This window comes from Lepisma saccharinum, chromosome 1, assembly GCF_977018435.1.
Source record: "Lepisma saccharinum chromosome 1, izLepSacc3.1, whole genome shotgun sequence".
Lineage (NCBI taxonomy): Eukaryota > Metazoa > Arthropoda > Insecta > Zygentoma > Lepismatidae > Lepisma > Lepisma saccharinum.
The window spans coordinates 215,715,048-215,736,426 of record NC_139229.1 but is presented as its reverse complement, the minus strand read 5'-3'; the positions used below and the strand labels follow the sequence as shown (position 1 = coordinate 215,736,426).

Genomic DNA, 21,379 nt, shown 5'->3' with positions numbered 1-21,379 from the left:
GGTCAAAGTCTCCCCCTCCGATTTGCATGAAACTTGGCAGGTGTATAGAGGTCCCCCCTCAAATGTCAAGATGAGGAGAAATTGAAGTGGGGATCTGACCCCGAAACCACCCTAAATATGGCATAGGAAGAAACAGGGGGCATAGGGCCTCTCTATACACCTGTTAAATTTCATGGAAATCGGATGGGGACACAGGGGTCAGATGATCCCCACGTCAATTTGTCCTCATCTTGAAATTTGAGACGGGTTTTGCCCCCTAAAAAAGTTTTTTAGCCGAAACAAAAAAAAACACGTATTTCTTCCTTTGGGCCCCTCTATACACCTGCGAAGTTTCATGAAAATCGGAGGGGGACACAGGGGTCAGATCCCCACTTCAATTTGTCCTCATCTTGACAATTGAGTGGGTTTTGCCCTGTAAAACCGTTTTTTTTTTAGCTGAAACAAAAAAACACGTATTTCTTCCTTTGGGCCCCACTATACACCTGCCAAGTTTCATGGAAATCGGAGGGGGACACATAGGTCAAATGCCCACTTAAATTTGTCCTCATATTGACATTTGAGGGGGGGTTGCCCCCTAAAACAGTTTTTTAGCCGAAACAAAACAAACACGTATTTCTTCATTTGGGCCCGTTTATACACACACCTGCCAAGTATAATGGAAATTGGAGGGGGACACAGAGGTCAGATCCTCACTTCAATTTATCCTCATCTTGAAATTTGAGGGGGTTTTGCCCTGTAAACCCGTTTTTTAGCTGAAACAAAAAAAACACGTATTTCTTCCATTGGGCCCCACTATACACCTGCCAAGTTTCATGGAAATCGGAGGGACACAGGGGTCAGATCCTCACTTCAATTTGTCCTCATCTTGACATTTGAGGGGGTTTTGCCCCCTAAAACCGTTTTTTAGGTGAAACAAAAAAAACACGTATTTATTTCTTTGGGCCCATTTATACACACACCTGCCAAGTATCATGGAAATCAGAGGGGCACAGTGGTCAGATCCTCACTTCAATTTGTCCTCATCTTGACATTTGAGGGGGTTTTGCCCCCTTAAACCGTGTTTAGCTGAAACGAAAAGACACGTATTTCTTCCGTTGGGCCCCACTATACACCTGCCAAGTTTCATGGAAATCGGAGGGACACAGGGGCCAGATCCTCACTTCAATTTGTTTTCATCTTGACATTTGAGGGGGTCTTGCACCCTAAAAACGTTTTTTTAGCTGAAACAAAAAAACACGTATTTCTTCATTTGGGCCCCACTATACGCCTGCCAAGTTTCATGGAAATTGGAGGGGGACACTTAGATAACCTCGCTTGTTAGTCTTACACTTTGTAATTATATAACACTGCATATATCGTGTCATTCTATAGAATGAAGGGATCTGAACCAGTTAATTGATGGGGTGATGTAAACTACTCATCATTCATCCTCTTGATGAGACCACTCGTCATTGACATGACGAGTTATTGCTTGGCATGCGAAAGGTACAAATTACACAAAGGAATTAAACTACTGAAAAGACAATGGCAACTCGTTGGATTTTGTGAACCGTTGAACCTGTATCATGGCTGGGTGTAGGATAATTACCTGTCTAACTGAAGTCTCTGAGCTGAATGAAAATAGCGAAGTCCTCTGTGAGCTTCTCTCTAACTTGTTGACCAAAGCGTGCTTCCACTATCGACCTCCTGCCTTGCTGACCACCTCTCTCTACCAACTCAATTCCCAAAGTCCAGTCACTTCCCAGCTTGTCTCACCTCTATATTCCCTGGCCATCGAGCTCTTCCTCGATGCCGAATCGCCGAATCGTGTTTATTATAATTGCTACCATGCAAACCGCTGACACCAAACCCAGAAGTGTTACCTGTTTCCTGAATGCTCAGGAGGTTTGCATGGCACAACACAATGCATTGTAAACATGCCTAAGAGGCTTGAGACAGCTGAGAGAAAAACAAGTGAATGCCCTGGTCAACATGAAGCGTTCAGAGAGACTTAATAAAATAAACATACAATCTTAGGGATTGATACGTTCGCGCCTCCTAGGAAAAATTTTCTCCTTTGAAAATTTAAAAGTCAAATCGCAAAGCTTGACATGACTCAGGTTCGCCAATTCCATATATTTTCTTAAAAAACCCAAATATACAAAAGAAATACACCATAACTGTCTGTTGTTTACTGCATCCTGAAGGAAAAAAAAAAAAAAATTTTATTCCCTAAACTCTATAATGAATAATACCCTTAATACTAACAAATTCGTATGTTTATACGATGTAAAAACAATAATATATACTATTATAGGACTAGAAATCACAAACGTTCGTGTCGTTAAACGATAAAACTCTAAATGTAGCACATGTGCGTGTACGTAATGTGTATTATGTATAATTGCTCATCAACCTGCTCCTAGTCAAGAGTCTGTGATGTCTCGCCACGCGGTAACGACTCTGTGTGTTCCGCGAGGCAAGCGGTTGGAGCGTCGTGCAAGATGGAATGGAATTCACAATGTTTATTTATATTTCCACCTGATATAGACTCTTCAAACAAATAGAAAAACCTTAAAAAGGTGCACAAGTAAGTACACGTAAGTAAGCATGTAAAACATTGTCACATCTCACTGTTTTGTCCGTGTGAAAACCTAATCATATCAAAGTGCGTATGTTTTACGAACTACGTAGCCACTGCACTCCTAAAATCGTTAAATATATGAACTTGCATGGCTGTGTTGCACATTCCAAGGTAGTATTATACAATATTCAATGCATATAGTGAGTTACACTGAAAACTGTCGCTGGTAAAAACTTAATTATAGCGTTCAATTTTCTCTTCTACATTAAACTGTACACTGTATACATATATCTGGCTTGGTGATTACCTTTGTATGACTGCACACACAAATTAATAATCTTGCAAGTGACAAAACTATGTGCTTGAGTTATAAATATAAAAAAAAATTCTGCGAACAAATGTGTCGCTTTCAATATTCCATGTTGGTGATAAGAAAAAAAAAAATAACAATAATACCTGCATGCGACAAACATATGCATAAAATATTGTCACTAAAGCATGCTTTCTAAAATGTTCGAAAGTGCTGGAATTATGTTTTTTATTGCTTGCATGTCTGTTTATTTATTCAAAGTGCAAAATTTCATCTTAAAAAAATTATGCACTAATTGCACTGGTCAATTGACACCACTGATGCTTGTCGCTTCCTTGCAGTATAATGTAAACTTAAATGCATATAAAACTAGTTCTTATGCATGACACAAAACTGAAAATGTATATAAGGACTATGGAAAAGTACTGTTTCCCATAATGCATGTTAAATGACCAAATAGATACACATGATAGGAGCTCACATGTGTATGTGTAGAAACACTGTAGCACAATTCTGTAATTATTGTTTGTGACCAGAACTGCTGGTTGTAGAATGTATGTTTTCTCTGCTTCCTCTTCTTTCTGGATTGCTTGTCGTCTTGACTGCATTGGGGCAATGTAAAAATGTAGTAAATTACCCGTAGAACTTGGGAGATGCGGAAAAGTTGTTGTTCGAACTGCAAACAATGTGGATGGAAATTTTATCTAGCTCCATCACTAGGTGTTGTTGATAATGTGTAGTCCGCTATACTGGGAAATGTATGGTTGATTACATCCTTCCTGTAAGGTAGTCTCCGTGTAGTAATAAGTAAAAATGTCTGCATGTCTCCCTCAAATTGGTGGTGACGAGTCTCTTCTTGAAATATTACTTAAAATGTCTGCATGTCTCCCTCGTAGAATGGTACTCAGTCTTTCTGCCTGGTAATAGTCGACTGCCTGCGGATGTCCGTCATGAAAAATGCCCATGGATGGTGTAGGCATTGCTTGTCCATGGCGTTCCGTATAGACAGGTTAGGTTGAATAAAGGGAAAATTATGACAAAGAAAGGAAATTGCAATAGGATGGGTATATATAATTCAAGTATGCATGTACACAAAACCAACTAATTTCCACTGCCTTTTCTTTTAAAATTAAATTAAATTGTCTCATCAAAAATAAAATATGATTAAAATAAATTGATAAAATAATTGCCATAACTCTTTGAAAATAAATAAGGAGAATTTAAATAAAATATCCAATCGTAATTAAAATATTAATGTCCATGATTAATGTGTTGCCTTAACCTATTAATTATTACTGCGCTGCTCAGAATGAATCTGTTTAGAAAGCTGATGATGTTTATACAAATAATACCCAAGTACTGATGTTAATAATAAATTCCAAATAATAAATACTAATATAGACATGGGCAAAGGATTTAACACTAATTCATGAAATGAAATGTTCTTACTAATTGATTGATTAAGTTGTTTTAAAGCAAGTTCAAGCGGAGTCCATTGGGGAATAGTGAAATCAGATAAATTCTTGGGAATATTAGGTAGTAACTCAATTTCCTTCATTTCGACTTGTTCGAAAGCTAACATTCTTGTATGTAAAATTTGTTGATCCACAATAATTTGCGAAAAATCCTGATAATTAAAAAATAAAGATTGGCCTTCGTTAAGCTGAACTGATCTGTGCGTGTTCAAATTATTATTCAAATTCTGAATGACAATAAATTGACCTGAACCTGATATTAAAATACCATTGCGTGTTCTGATAAACTGAAATAATTTATTGTCAGTAATAGACTTCACTACAAAATGTAAAATTAATAAACAAAAGTAAGTGTTGCAAGCATGTTCTAAATTCTGTTTAAATGTAAAAAATTATTATGTTGTGAACCCTTAAAATAAATATATAAAATTTGTGTTGCGCAAAGCAAGCTGTTAGTATCTAAAAGGTTGCTTTGGCAAGCCTCTAATGGCCTCCTAATAAATGATAGGCCGGTGCAATTTGCCATGGTTGAAATTAATGCAATATAAGACAAAATTTTCAGTAAATGCTACTTCTGAGTTTCGTTGAAACTCCAGGTGGTAACAAAATATAGCATCAGGGAATTAAAAGAGTGATATTCAAATTTTAAACCCAATAAAAATAATAAAAACTTTCTCAATTTCAAATTTCCTTTAAACAAAAGAAATTTAACCACTCAAAACTTCTTGAGTCCGCCGTATACCTCAAATCACTTGGTCGTGTAAACAGACCCGCCGCGGAAAGGTATACTTGACCCATATAAGAATGGTGTGTCAATCCCTTAGGTATGTTTAAACAAAATAGATAGAGAATAGTTATGCAATATATTAGAATATAAATAGAAATTACTAGTTATTACCTACTGTACTAACATTAACACGAAGTTAATCAGTAAGAAGTAATGAATTTATTGCTGCATTGTCGAATAAGATGCAAATTGGGTAAGTGAGCTAAATTTCCTGATAATAAATAATAATAATTTCTCAAATTCTAACATTTGTGGTAAACCACTCTGTTTAAATTTGGAAAGGCTAACGATGCCGTGGCGACTTTTGCTGCACATGCCTGTGCTAATCACCGAGGCTTAGCCTGGCATGTTGCTAATAATCTTGATTACTCTAAGTGCATAAAGTGCTAAAATTGCCCTTTTGTAGAAATTTCCCTGATTTATCGAAATTTCGTTTGACTTTATCCTGATTCTAATGAAAAAATGCGTCAATGTCCCAAAAATTTTACTTACTATAAATATCTCTATGAAAAACGGGAAAATTTTGCGAGAAAAACGCAAAAAAATTCGTCTTGTTGTTCCTTTGTAAAATTATAGGTCGTGATTAGTCTGAAGTGCATAAATGCGACGTTTTACGGAAAAATTTATCTATATAGAACAAAATATCCCTAACATTGTTTACATGAACTTCTATCGTGAAAATCAACTTCTGATGGCTATATACGTAACTAAACTGATCCCATAAAATTTTAATGGACGAACGCCCCTGGTGCGAAAAAATATGCAAAGCCTATGGTAAGTGTTTTCTAAGCTTCTAACGTGTTCAAAGTACTCGGAAGAGAGCTTCCGTGCGAAGAAAGGAATTCGCTGATACCAGACATTCTAAATTGTGCAAGGTTGCATTTGTGGTCGCTGGACGTAACTGAAAATTTCTCTATGGCGACAACGAGAGCTCTGGCAAGTTCGCTGCCGTGATCGGCGACTTCGGGGAAGTTCGGGTTCCGTTCAGGAGGTGGAGGGGAAAAGGTCGCTGCTTCGAGCAGCGGGCAAAGGAACGGAGAAAGAAAATGCTAGGCGATGGTTCGCTGATACATTGAATGACGCGTAACTGTTTACAAAACTTTAAATTACTACGAACAAGGTCTAGTAAGCGCTGCGGGAGTTCGAAATAAAGTCAAGGACTTTGAAATGACGTAATAAATTGGATGAAAAGAAAAAAACTTCGTTGCGCTTGCGACAGCGTGTTACTTGAACACTTCCGTGCTGGTAAAATAACAACAGTTGGGAAGCTGTTAGCAAACTAAATGACTAATAAACCTTGCATAGGTACAATCAAACGTAAAAAATGAATTATACTTAAAATTTAAATCGTAATTAATATAAAATTCTAGGTGAACATGAAGTCGTAGAAAATATAGTCTGTAAACGAAACAACAGGTTCGGGAACCTGAAAATTTGGCTTACTTTCTGCTTTTAAAGTAACACTTGAAACTTTCTCGACTTTTACTGGTGACTGATTCGCAAATGACTCTTTAATATTTACAACTGGCTGAACACAGGATGAAATAGGCAATTCACTTTCCAATTTGCGACTGTTTTGAACAAAATTAAGATCCTTGCTTACGGCAAATTTCTGAACTCTATCTTTAACGGATAAAACATTCTTCGGCAAATCTATACTGTCGTCTTTAGTGACTAAACTATTTCTGAATACATCTAGAACTTCTAGTTGTACCCTAGGTTGAATAATAATGGACTGAGGAAGGGGCGGGGGAATTGGCGGGTGACTCATTTTTAATGGTACCACTTCAACAATCGGTGCAACATCGTCGTAAACCTGATCAATGGGCGGTGAATCATTATTAAGTTTGCTTAACTGTAACTCGTTGGTACACTCATGGTCATAAGTAATAGATTTCTTGCGCTGACATTGAAAATAACAGATTATGAAAATTATAAAAATACTAATAATAAATGTTGTTAATAATAAAATTGTAATTATATTATAAGGATAGTCAAAGGACTTGTTCAACAGATAAATAAAATTAGAAGCTTTTACGTGTGGAAGTAATCCGTTTAAAATAACTAAAATCGCAAGGATTTTCATGTTGCTTAGGCAATCAAAACAAACAGTTCTTCAAAGCTAACACGTACTTTAAGCCTGCCTAGTCTAATTAGTAGATAGTTTAACTCAACTTTTAATTATTTCTGACTCTAGGCTCAAATTATCTGCGTAATTTATTTATTTAATATAATTTCTTTATTCTCTAAATTTATTAGCACTGTTTAACTTATCTTATTTTGAATTTCAGGTGTTAACTTTATGTTTAAATACTTAAAATCAATCGAACCGTACTGAGGTACAAAGTAAGGAAAAAAATTGAGACTGATTTACTCCTGACTACCTGAAATAAAATAATAATTATTATTTATGCGATCTTTAAATGCATTAAAATACTAACATCACTAAAACTTGAAGAATCTTTAATTCTCTCTACTCATTCTAAAATATGCTTAGCATATTATTGTGGCAAAGCTTTTAAACTAAAACCGTTGTGGTTGACTCATTATCATTCTGCGATGGCAGAATGGATTTCCAGGATTATCGGTAGCTATCCAATATCCGAAGGAAAATACTTGTTAGTGGAGCGCAATAAAATCTTGACGTCGACGTCTACATATTCATATAGTATAAATATTCTCATAACTGGCGCTTAAAAATAAACTTTGCTAATATAATCATATACCTTCTTCTGAAGAGTAACTATAAAATTCTAGTGATGTATTCGCTGAGCTAGTATTATTACATACTGCAAAAAAACTTTTGTGCCGAAAGCACATTATTAAATAATAAGTCTGCTTTTAATCATTAATATTATTATTAGTGCTATTTTATTATAAATTATTATTATGTCACGCAAGTGAAATTAAAATGTTAAATCTGTTACTTATATGAATTTTCAATTTTAGTGACCATTATCCGTGCGAGAGTCCGCGTTGTCCTCTTGATGATCTTCATCTTCACCTGCCAAATTCTCTTCGCCTTCACCGTCATCTGGCGCATAATATTTTTTGAGTCTCTGGACGGCAATAGAGTCCACTACTGTCTTTCCGCGCTTGTTTTGGAATTCCACCAGGTATGTATTCGGATTCTCTTCTCGAATAACTGTGGCTGGGCCTTTATAAATACCTGAAAAGCACCGCGCGGTTCCAATTTTCTGGGTGCTGTCAAAAATTAATACTTGATCGCCTGGTTGAAACTTGATCTGTTTCCTCTTCTGATCATAATATTTCTTCACTTCAACATGTCGTTTTGCTAAGTTATCCGTAGCATTGGTTCTTGCTTTCTCCAATACTCGGAACCGTACATCATTCTCCACATTTTCACAGCTTGGTGTGTGTAATGCAAGCTCCCAGGGCAAAGTAGGTTGGAATCCATGTACTAAAAAGAATGGGCTATACCGCAGATTCTGATTCCTCGTAGTATTATAACTAAATACACTTGGCTGTAAATATTGGACCCAATCAGTGTGTTTTGAATTAACATAGCACTTCATTATACTCTGCAGTACACCGTGGTTGCGTTCAGAAAGACCTATCGAGTTATGAAGACCGACTGGTGAAAACTTGATGTTGATTCCCAATTTATTGCCAAGTTCCTGGAAAAGCTTAGATTTAAATGCAGATCCGCGATCCGTGTAGATATCCTGTGGGGCTCCGTAGCGTAACACAATCTCTTCATACACAAATTCTGCTGCTGTACTGGCCGTGCAATCCGCAACTGGTTTGGCTATTAAATAGCGCGTCCCAAAATCTGTTGCAGCGATTATGTATCGATGACGAAGATTGGATGAAGGAGGATATGGGCCTGAAAAGTCTAGACAAATCCTCTGGAATGGCTTCTGTGCGGGAAAGGTGCACAGTTCCCCTGCTGGTAGACCTGGACGGCGTTTATTCTGCTGGCATGTTATACATTCCCTAATTTTCCTCTGTATAAATAACTTCATATTTGGAAAATAAATTCTTGGTAAGGCCACATTGTAACACTTCGTAAATCCAAGATGAGAACCTCCTATGGGTGAAGCGTGGAGTGTCTCAATCACAGAATCACGTAACGTCATGGGAATGCATAATAATTTCTTGGTAGTAGCCCCTAATTTCTGCTGTCTATATAATAATCCATCTTCCAACACATGATGATAGACCTGCCTCTGGATGTGTAAAGGTAATGTTCCATCGTCCCTGTCTGGGTCCTCCAAAACCTTAATAATTGGGCCAAAAAATGAATCCTGTCTCTGATGTTCTGCGACATCTGTGCTTGCATCAAATAAAGTAAGTGTCCTGGGTTCGGGAATGTCCTCTTCAGTGTTGCCATCCTCTACGTTTTCTCCACATTCTCTGCTGAGGGGATCGGCGATATTCTCCGTAGTTTTAACATGGATCGGTGTAAATGAAAAATCCTCCAAAAGGTTGCTCCATCGAAGAAGCTTTGAGCTCAAATTACGGGATGTCCTAATGTACGTAATTGCTTTGTTGTCCGTATATAAATCAAAATGGCGGCCAACAAGATAAAATCTAAATGATTTGAAAGCATATAAAATTGCTGTTAATTCTTGCTCAATAACACTCAATCTTTTTTTCAGTGTCGGTCAACGTTCTACTGCAGTACGCACATGGCAAGTACTCTCCTTCTGCATTGGGCTGCATTAATACGCCACTGACCGCATGAGATGAAGCATCGGTGAAAACTTTGGTGTTCTTCGCTGGATCGTACAGTAACAAAACAGGTGCAGTAATTAAAGCTTCCTTTAATTTCTCAAATGCCGATTGTTGTTCAGGACCCCATGTAAATTTCTTGCCCTTACGAATTAAACCCTGTAATGGTGATGCAATATCAGAAAAATTCTTGACATATTTCCTCACGTAGCTGCAAAGACCTAAAAACATTTTAACCTTCTTCGTGGTGGTGGGAACTTTATAATTCTTAATGGATGACAGTATTCTATCACTTATACGATAGCCATATTTGCCCACATTGTGGCCCAAGGCAATTGTCTCATAGTATCCAAATGAACATTTAGGTACAGCCAATTTCAATCCGGCAGATCGTAAACATTGAAACATTTTCTCTAAATTCACCAACATATCCTTAAATGTATTGGCAAAAACAAACATGTCATCGATATAAAAGGCAAAGTTATTGTCGTTCATCCCCGCTGTAGCGAGCTGGACACATCGGGTCATTGCCGCAGGAGAAGTCACATGTCCCATAGGTGTAAAATTCATCGCAAATTGTCCCCTGGCTGGTATAGTAAAGGCAGTGTACTTTTTCGATTGTTCTTCTAATGGTATTTGAAAAAATCCTTGTTTCAAATCGGCACTACAGTAATAGCTCTTACCGGCCATATTGTGCAATATCTCTGAGATATTTCCTATAGAAACTGCATCGAAAACAGACCTAGCATTAAGTAATCGGAAATCCTGCACCATGCGATAAGCTCCTGATTTCTTCTTAACAAGAAAAACTGGTGAATTGTAGGGTGATGTCGTAGGACTGATGACCCCTGCTTCTAGCAAGTTGTCAATTTGCTGGTTAATTTCCTTACGCAGGTGAACTGGTATAGGGTAGGCTGGGACGTGAAATTCCGAATCGTCCTTTAACTTTATACGATGCGTATAATTAGTGGCACAACCAATGTCTTGCTCAGACCAAGAAAATACATCTACATATTTCTCTAATAATTGTCTAAGTTGCAACTTCTGATCGGGTTCTAATGCTGGATTTATGTCAAATTTAGTAATATCGTGCACTGGTTTTGTCACGGTGCCAGTCTCCTTGGTCACCATAACGTTAGGTCCTTCGTCGTCTGCAATATGACGTGAAGCTGGTACTGGATTTTGCCATGCCTCTGCGGTACCTAAGCGTGCCCCTTTCCTAATTTTAACTTTGTAAGAATTTGGATTAGTAATCCAAATTAAAAATGACTCCGGATTTACAATGGCTCGAGGCACCATTAAGCCTGTGTCCATTTGAAACTGTAAATCTGGCTCCAAATAAGTTAAATTTTGATTACTAGAATTTGTCAATTTGACAGGAATGCACAAATGAGATCTAGGTTTGATTCTAATTTGTCTGAAAGTTACAAATTCCGGCACATATAAATCCCTGATCAGACTAGCAACTTTTATGGAAACGTCAAAGGTCTTTCGGTGTTCCGTCCTTAACTGGTTCCGCGGAGGAGTACCAAATCTCCTCAATGTGAGTCGATTTTGATCAAAATCCAAATTTGCTTTATGAGCTCTTAAGAAATCGTTTCCCAGGATTGTCCCATGTTCAAAATTTGGAATCATCCGAAAAGGATGGGTAAAATTACGGCCGTTTATTGCAAAAGTTAATAGGACAATCTCTTTAATTTCAATCTGTTCTTTTGCTACTCCCCTTATGGCCGTATGAATTTTAAAACGTTTGGCGGTTGAAGGAATGCCTCGATCACTGGTGACGGATACTTGGCTTCCGGAATCCACGAGAAACCTCTGACGTTGTCCCCCTAACACTGCATTAATATAAATTAATTCCTCATAGGGGAAAGTAGAGACTGATATCTGTTTGCCAACGAAATCTGCGCATACGTCTCTTCTATGGGCAGTCATTGTTCGTTTAAAGCCTCCGTGTTCTGAAAACAAGTGGCAACTGTGTGATTATGGTAATTACAAATTGAGCAGCGTGGCCTCCCCCGTTGCTCTTCCCTGTTTTCCTGGTCTCGCCCTGCTGAAGACGAGGAACCCCGCGAGTTCTGTCCGCGGAAGTTTCCACGTCCTCGCCATTGTTGGGTATTACCATATCGCCTATTGCGATCTGTGTTGTTACCATTATTATTACGTCCATTCCTGTATCCCATATTGTATTGTCGTCTATTATTATTACCCCGATAGGAGCCTCTATAATTATTACTTGACTGATAATTATCCTTATTATAAGGTTCTCTAAATTGTTTTGGAGTAGATGAGTCGGTGCCAGAGTTCTGTTTTTGATCCTCCATGCTATCCAATCTCAAAGTGAGACTGGCTAATCTCGCTTCCAGACCAGTTTCCTGAGCCTGGACTTGAGCTTTGGTATTGTGAGGATTGTTAAATAATTTTAGTTGCTCAACCTCCTTTTGCAATGCTTTAAATTTTGCCTCAATGTCTGAAGTGGGTCGCGCTTGCGCTGACTCAGCAGTAGCCAGATTGTTACTCTGCAGTAAAATCTGCTGCTGTTGCGAAAGTGCTGGTGTATTATGCAAAGGAGAGAATAAACTCTCTCTTTGCTCTTCGTACCTCAATTCCTTCAGCTTGCGCTGTCTCATCAAAAATTGGAGTTTCTCAAAGGATTTTAAATCTTTCAGCAACCCATGCACGGACTCATACTCTTTATGGTGGATATCTTTCATGTAATCCACCTGTAAGCCTAATATGATCTGTTTGATCTGTTGTTGAATACTCATTTTGGGGTCTGCCTTGAGTAGAAGTAATTGTTTGTCCCGAACATAATTCGTAACTGGCTCAGTTTCTTTGTGTAATCTATATCGAATTTGCTCCTCGATCTGGAGTTGATCCAAGGACCCTGTAAATTCGTCTTTAAATTTTTTCTGTATCTCCTCGTAAGTAACTTCCTGATTTTCTGTACCATCTTTCCAGGTCTGGTACCATCGTAATGCTGGCCCGGCCAGAAGGGCTGGAAATAATTCCAGTTTACGGGCATTATTCCATCCATTTAATATGGCAAGGCTATCCACTTTATCTAAAAATTTTGAAACGTCCTCCCCGGCTATCCCCTGAAATGGGATACCCTCTAAAATAGTTGGGGGAACAAACTGCGACTGAGCCTTTGTTGCGAATTGTGTTTGGTCTAAATCTCTAAAATCCTGATCTTGTTGCTCTAATTGTGGTTCACATTTCTGTTTTTCCAATAATTCTCGCTGAAGGCGTCTAGTTAAAATTGGGCAACGTTTAAACTTGGGGGTGGAACTTGCAGCTGGGCCGCTGACATCTAAATTAAAACTTGTAGTCCCTCGTGCTATATCTAATAATTGATCTAAAGTTTCGTTGAGTTGATCAGCAAGGTGAAAGCTCGACATCTATCATGGCACAAGTAAATTCTTCTCCCCCCATAAATGCAAAAGTCTTTAAGCCCTATGTATTTTCAAAATTAATTTTGGCAAGGCTATACCAAAATGACTAAACAAATAAGCAAAATGTTTGGGGTGGGTAATGAACTAGCACTCCACTACGTGTCAAAATTTGGGGTGGGGTTGAATCCTAAACTGGTTAACAAACTTTTTTCTCATCGCATTTCCGAAAAAATGCATGAGAAGCCCTAGCAAAACCACCACGTGTCAAGCTTAGGGGTGGGGTTACTTTAAACTGGCTAACAATTTCTTTTCATTTCTGAAAAAATGAAAAGACCCGCTAATCTCCACCACGTGTCAAGCTTTCGTTGGGGTGGGTTTGAATAAAACTGGTTATAAAAACTAATATTTCAATTTTCATTTAGTTCATGGTGAAATAAATGAAAATCCCAGCACCTCGACCACGTGTCATTCTATAGAATGAAGGGATCTGAACCAGTTAATTGATGGGGTGATGTAAACTACTCATCATTCATCCTCTTGATGAGACCACTCGTCATTGACATGACGAGTTATTGCTTGGCATGCGAAAGGTACAAATTACACAAAGGAATTAAACTACTGAAAAGACAATGGCAACTCGTTGGATTTTGTGAACCGTTGAACCTGTATCATGGCTGGGTGTAGGATAATTACCTGTCTAACTGAAGTCTCTGAGCTGAATGAAAATAGCGAAGTCCTCTGTGAGCTTCTCTCTAACTTGTTGACCAAAGCGTGCTTCCACTATCGACCTCCTGCCTTGCTGACCACCTCTCTCTACCAACTCAATTCCCAAAGTCCAGTCACTTCCCAGCTTGTCTCACCTCTATATTCCCTGGCCATCGAGCTCTTCCTCGATGCCGAATCGCCGAATCGTGTTTATTATAATTGCTACCATGCAAACCGCTGACACCAAACCCAGAAGTGTTACCTGTTTCCTGAATGCTCAGGAGGTTTGCATGGCACAACACAATGCATTGTAAACATGCCTAAGAGGCTTGAGACAGCTGAGAGAAAAACAAGTGAATGCCCTGGTCAACATGAAGCGTTCAGAGAGACTTAATAAAATAAACATACAATCTTAGGGATTGATACGATATTATAATGTTCTATTTTAATTTGTAAAACTGTAACTGTAGAACAATTGTATAAATTTTGTATAACATTTCTATCTTGTTATATGTGTTAAAGGTTTCATCCTGGAATGGAATGTCTCACATTTATGTGTGTTTTCATTTCCAATACATTGGAATTAGTGTTGCCCACGAGAAGAGACTTTGGCCTGTCTCGTCTCGTGGAGTCTCGTGGAAATGCTGTCTCGTCTCGAAAATATTCGTTTGTCTTATGACACATGGTCAATCTCGTCTCGTCTCGAATTTTTAAAAGCCTGTCCCGTCTTGTCCCGTGGGCAACACTAATTGGAATGAATACATATTCGTTTCAATGGCGTTTACAAAATCACCTCTGACATTTTATGTTAAACAAGTAAGATTTTTTTTGTGCACGAGTGTGTTAGCCGATGCGGAGCAAAGAATTTTAGGAACAACACTTGAAAAAATTTCTTGTAGAACTAATTAATGAAAAATTTCTTTGTAATCGAAGATCATAATACCTTTTAAGGTGTGGTAATATTATAATGGGATTGAGATATGAAACACTCGGATCCGGATCCGGATTTTCGGATCCGGATCCAGATCCGTAACTTTTGGATCCGGATCCGGATCCGAATGGATCCGGATTTTTCGGATCCGGATCCGTTTGGCCATCCCTAGTGTACAATAGGTTAATGTACGTATCTCTGAGCAGTTTGTTGTAATGTATGCAGAAAGGATGTAAGTTTGTAGTGAGTGCAGGTTTACAGACTTCAGCCGCGTGGCGCTAGCGTTCATGGCAGATCAAGATAATGGTCACGCCACAACAGGGCACAATGCATCGTATGGGATATGAAATTTTCGAGTGTTATATGCACACTAGTACAGCCACATGGCTGAAGTCTTAAAACATGCACTCACTACAAACTTACATCTTTTCTGCATACATTACAACAAACTGCTCAGAGATACGTACATTAACCTATTGTACACCACAGTTTACTTCTCTGACATCTCAAGCGGAACACCCGGCCTAAACAGAAAGAGAAGATTTTTAAAGAAGCAGCGATAATTGATGGGAAAGGATAAGAAGGAAACCTCTAGATGCAAAAATGTAAAATGATCACTGACAGAACTATATTATTGAGTACATGTACGTACAGTACAATGGCACTGGGTTATCATCAAACGCGATACTGGAATCATAAAATTTTACTTTCATAAACCAGTAGCGCAAAAGCCGAGGTTTTCGCTCCCAAAGGAACAACTTTTTCTCACAGCCGGAGCGGCCAAGAACAAACGCGAAGGTCCAGCCATGACCTCCATTGCATTTCCAGTGGTCTGTCCGGTGCATATATAAACCTAGCCAGCAGAATGGACTGTATCAGTTGTTCTTCCAGCACAAGACACAACAGCTCCTAACAACCATGTACAAGCTCGTAAGTATTTTTCTCTTCTAATTTTGAATATTTTTATCTTCTAACTTGATCAATATTCAAGTGCCTAGCTAACGGTAGGCTAACGTAAGGCAAAAAGATATTTCCAAAACTCTAGAGAAATTTTGAACTTTTTGCAGAGGTTTGCACATTTATTTAGCTGATTGTTCAAATTATGTACTTCTTGTTTGGTTTTCTAAGCTGGGCATAAATGTAGAGATGGTGCGGGGGGGGGGGGTGTATTCTTCAATTTTCTTTAGACAATCTCTTAAATCACTGAACTCAAATAAGTAGGTAAAACTACCACGGCATATTGCAAAATGACATGAATGTACATGGTACAGGACCGGATTAAGGTGGGTGCTATTGATGCTGCAACATTAAGCCCATTCCTGAAATAGGCCCAGATGAAAACAGACGAGAATTTTCCGAAAACTGAACAGTTTTCTTTTGCTATATTAACCTGAAAATAAATCTTAGAATGAAATTTGGAGCCACAATTTCGGACGCCTAGACACAGCGTTACTTATTATACAGTTACTATTATTCTTTGCGCTGTGACGTAACTATAATGTCGTTGTGTTTATTGTTCACCGAAGATTTCAAGCATCAGGTCCAATTTCGTCTAAATCCGGCCCCGTACATGGAGCGATGTGGAAGAAGGGACGTCGGTATCCAGGTGCACGTTTATTAGAGGCTGGTGGACCAAAGAGCCACTCCATGTGGGGACATGATTTGGATATTTCCCACCTGAAATAGCTCACCCCAGAAATCGAAACCGGGTCTACCGTGTGGCAGTCAGAATCCATACCGACTGCGCTTCCGCGGTTCCATTGAAATTAAAGATGAACACAAAACATCAATAAATTTTCAACAATCAGCACAGAGGGCCTCCCGGATGGAGAAGTGGAAGCATCGTTGCCTTGTAATCAAGGTGTCCCGGGTTCCATACCCCGTGGAGGCACGTAGTGTTTCGGATCCCACTTTAAACTGTAGGTCCAGTCCCAATTAGCCTTAATGTGCATAAAGTAGACTTAAATCACCAAATCATTCATTTAACAATCAGCACAAGCTCTATGATGTGGTTGAGGGTATGAAATCATGATGAACAGTAATAGGTTAATATGAATTTTAACTTTCCTGATGATTTTCCTTTCATGATTCGAACAAGTGTTCTCGGGTTACCAGCCAGGTTTTGCTTTAAGTTCACTTTATGTACAAATAGACTAATCGAAACTGGACCTACAGTTTAAAGTGGGGTCCAAATCACAATGTGCCTGAACTTGGTATAGAACCCGGGACCCTTTGAATACAATTCGACGACGTTATCACTAGATCAGCGAAGAGACAATGTTAATTGAATCTCTATTCTATTACCATTGCAAAGTAAGCTAAAGAAATAAACCAGTAGAACCATTTTGTATTTAATTCGTAAGTCCATTTTATGCACAGATAAGCTAATCGAGACTGAATATACAGTTTATAGTAGGATTCGAACCACTATATCCCTCCCCCGGGTATGAAACCCGAGTCCCTCACTTACAAGGCAACAACGTTATCAATACGCCATGGGGGAAGCCATGAATGATTCTAATTTCATATTGAAATCTTCATTTTAAGAGAAATGCTATTGAACTGTTCTGTGCCGAAAGGAGAATTTGTGACTTTTTAGTTATTAGTCATTTAGAGCACATGATTGTATATTCGAAATAAATCAATCATACTCATCATCTTGCAGATCGTTTTCGCCGCCCTCATCGCCGTCGCCTACGGTGGCTACCTCGGCGCCCCAGCCGTCGCCACCTACGCCGCTGCTCCAGCCATCGCCGCCCCAGTGGCCGCTGTAGCTGCTCCTCTCGCCTACAGGGCTCCAGTGGCCGCTGTAGCCGCTCCTTTGGCCTACAGGGCTCCAGTCGTCGCTGCTGCCCCCGCCTACGGCTACGCCGCTCCAGCTTACGGCTACGCTGCCCATGGATACCTTGGTTAAACTATAGCAGTATTTTATAACCACAAAACTGGTTAATTAATAAATTATTGTTAATGTAATATTGTGTTCTAATTTCTTCATTCGCCTGTTGCACAACCAAGCGTTGGTGTGGTCACTACCATAAAAATCAATTGGATTGTAACTTGTAGAAGGGTACTCCCTGAACTGCAATTTTGCAGGCTAACGAAGCTTTGGCGTCTGAATGCACAGCCAGTATAATTCTCTGTAAGACTTGTATTGTGTTCTGTCCGTGTACGAGAATAACTACTATTCTCATCACCTCAATCGTATTACTATCCATCCTCGTCTTCGATATTAACCACAAGTGACAGAAAAGTGAAATAAAATAAAATGCAAAAGGATCTATGAAAATATCTCTCAGACATTACGAGCATTTTTAATAACATAGGAAATTTACTACATCAGAGGTTGATGTTCACAATTGCAGAGGTTCATTCTACCACGGAGTTGTAACACAGGTTATCTGCTTTACAGGGATCACCTTTTGAATATTTAGGATGCATAGGTTGTAGCCACTGACGCTCGCAAGGAGGGAGGTGAAGGGGCTACATGCATCCGAAATTTAATGAAAATCAAAATTTTAAAAGAACCTCTCGGGGGAAACCTCAAGGGGTAATTAAAAAAAACTTAAATCACTCCCTTACATTTTTGTCTTAACGACTTTAAAATGAAGGTTAAAAATGGAAATTAAGAAATATTTTATTGTGTATCCCCACGCTAAAACGAAGCTATATAATATTCACCTTTGCAATTCGAGCTCCCTCCGAAAAGAACAATCCTACGTACTCCAGTGGTTGTAACACTGTATACTCAATATGAGTAGACAGATAGTTACTACAAGGTACTTGTGTATGTGTGTGTATGTGTGTATGTGTGTATGTGTGCATGTGTTTGGACAAGGGGAATCACAATCCTTGAGTTAGGTGGTAGACCAACAATAACTGATAAATAAATAATAAATAATCTTCCAGCAATAAACTCTCTTGAATTCAATTCAATACATAGGAAGCAAAACTACAGTTCTGGAAACTCTGACCTTATTTTTCCTCATAAGATTGACGAGGCGTGTAGAGGCATGTGGCCACCACATGTCTCTTCTATGTTGCCAATTCTGGAATTCAGCCAGGAACCTCTTTATTACACGCATTTCTGTTAACCACTATGCTGTTGGAAGCCAAGAAAAGGGATAGAAAGCCATCGTGTAAAGAGGTAATGGTTTCAGAATTGAAGAAACCATCAAGAAGACAATTTACGTGTAAAAGAAAGCAACACTTACTTTATTTTCTCTGGAAAATAACATTTTAAAAAGTGACTGCAAAATAAAACTACGTCAAAACTACAGTTATCCAGGAGGTAATTGTGAAGGGGCATATTTACGATATTTTTTCGGAGGGGTTCTCTTTCCTCACTTCAAAGGATTTGATTAGCGTGGGTCTTCGTTCACTCTCCTCACACTTGTATTTATTTGCATTTGATTGTACGAGCACATAATTTTATTTTACACGCACTGTATTTTCCCCTCCCCTCAAAACAAGTTTACTGTAATACCCTCTTTACATAAATATACTTATGGACCTAAAAGATTTGTAAAGTTATAAGAATAGATAAACGAAAAAACAAGAAACACAGTAAGAAAAACAAATATTGCACATACAGAACAATTTTTCCTAATATAGGTCCGGCTCGTTTGGCCTACTAAAGTCTCCGTCTTTATTTTGTCCGTCATTGCTTACCCCCGGCGATCTCTGCAATGAAAGTGTCTTGGGTTCGATACTCGGTTCAGGCCCATAGTGGCCAAACCTTAAACTGTAGGTCCAGTCCCGATTAGCCTATATGTGCATAAAGTGGACTTAAAACTTAACTCTTAAATCACAGGTAGCTATTCAAGGAGAAAACAAGTTACCCCCTTCCCACACAATTTCCTCCGCTTCATTCTTCGTTTCTACTTGTTTCTTCTCTCCAAATCTGAACCATACTCTCGGAAACAGTGACAACTATAAGAACATTGCATTATTAAATAGCATTATCCAAGTTTTATGAAATAATGTATTGAGAGCAAGTAATAACTGCACTCGTTTCTTTACGTTTTGTGGAACGGGAGTGGAGAGTGGGGAATGGGGGACAAAAGCTCTACAGGCCTTCTTAAATACACCGCTGCATATTTGATTCAAAAGTGGTGTGCTATTTCGAAAATCTGCCATTTTCCTTTACAAACTGGATTTTTATCAAATGCTGTTCTGTACCAGAAAAGACGTAAGATAATTTGGTAGTAAACTAACTAATTAATCTTCGACAGACATTCTCAACGAGGGATGAGCATACCCCTGTGGATAAATTCAGGATACATTTGTGCCCTGGATATTATTTTTATTATAGTCTGTTAGTTACTAGCTCTCTAATTGGTTAATTAGCTTGACTTGGACTACTACATTTAATAAATGTTAGATTTTAGAATTTAGCACTTATTCTCTAACTCTAGACGTGCTTACGATCGACGGCGAAAGCTCATATTCATTAATTATTCTGAATTATTCACGAATACTATGAATATTATTGTAATCGTTTCTGAGACTATAATATTTCATTGTTATGTTGTTCACATTTTTTGTCGCTTTTGTTCCACTTTTAGCTAATTAAGAATATGAAGTGCAATGGAAATTAGATGAAACTGACCCATGCCAAGATCGAGACTCGACCCCAGAACTCGTGAGTTATCACTCAATGCTCTTAGCCATCAAGAGTGCTAGAAGTGTCCTTTCATATATAAGAAAGTGTGGTGACGCATTGATTGATTGATTTGATTTATTTTACTTCGCATTTCTAACACTTTTGGCTAATCGCGAAGATGAGGATGAGTGATGATATGATGGAATTGATGAAGGGACGATGAACACTCATGCCCACACTGGGATTCGAATCCGGGACCCCTGGCGTCGCAGGGCGCTAAGCTAACCACTCCGCCATAGAAGCCGGCTGGTGACGCACTGCAATGACAATATTGAAATAGCGATTTCATTATTGTATCATTTGGCACGTTCAGGATAGGTCCAAAAGGGGAGTGGGAGGGGTATGTTAGTCAAGTTCTCCTCGCTTTCAGTTTTCTCAGCACCCTATCTCTTATGCAAACAGCTCAATATACGTTCTTAATTTTCTCCATTCTCATATTTGCATTCTCGTATTTTTTAGCAGTCGAAGCCACAGCTTTTTAAAATTTATCGATATGATTATGAGCAGGTGCACGCATACTGAAATAAAAAAAAGTAATAAGATTTATGAAACGTTTGAAGGAGACATAAAAACATGAAGGTTCTTCGGGACAGATACGCTACATTTAACTGGTAAGGCATTCAGGCTGTATCCCACACATTTTTTCTATACTACAAAGATTAATGTAAATATCAACTGCGGCAAAGCAAAGAAACTCCAATCTTGAATCCATTGCCACCTAGTTATCGACCAAGGCGGCATCACAACTTGTTAACACGTAATCGTGGCAGACGGCGTTATGGCAATGACTACTGGGTGTGGTGGTTCTGTTTCCCGTCAAGCGAGTTGAAGATCTGAACTAGAAAGGATTTGCTGA

At 38.6% G+C, this 21,379-nt stretch overlaps 1 long non-coding RNA gene across 1 annotated transcript; it reads left to right on the top strand.

Moving 5' to 3' along the window:
* The first annotated feature begins 15,709 nt into the window (after window positions 1–15,709).
* Window positions 15,710–17,776, top strand: LOC145991669 (uncharacterized). Its single transcript, XR_014442089.1, has 2 exons — window positions 15,710–15,791; window positions 17,527–17,776. It is a non-coding gene; the product is annotated as an uncharacterized LOC145991669 (long non-coding RNA).
* Window positions 17,777–21,379: the final 3,603 nt, after the last annotated feature.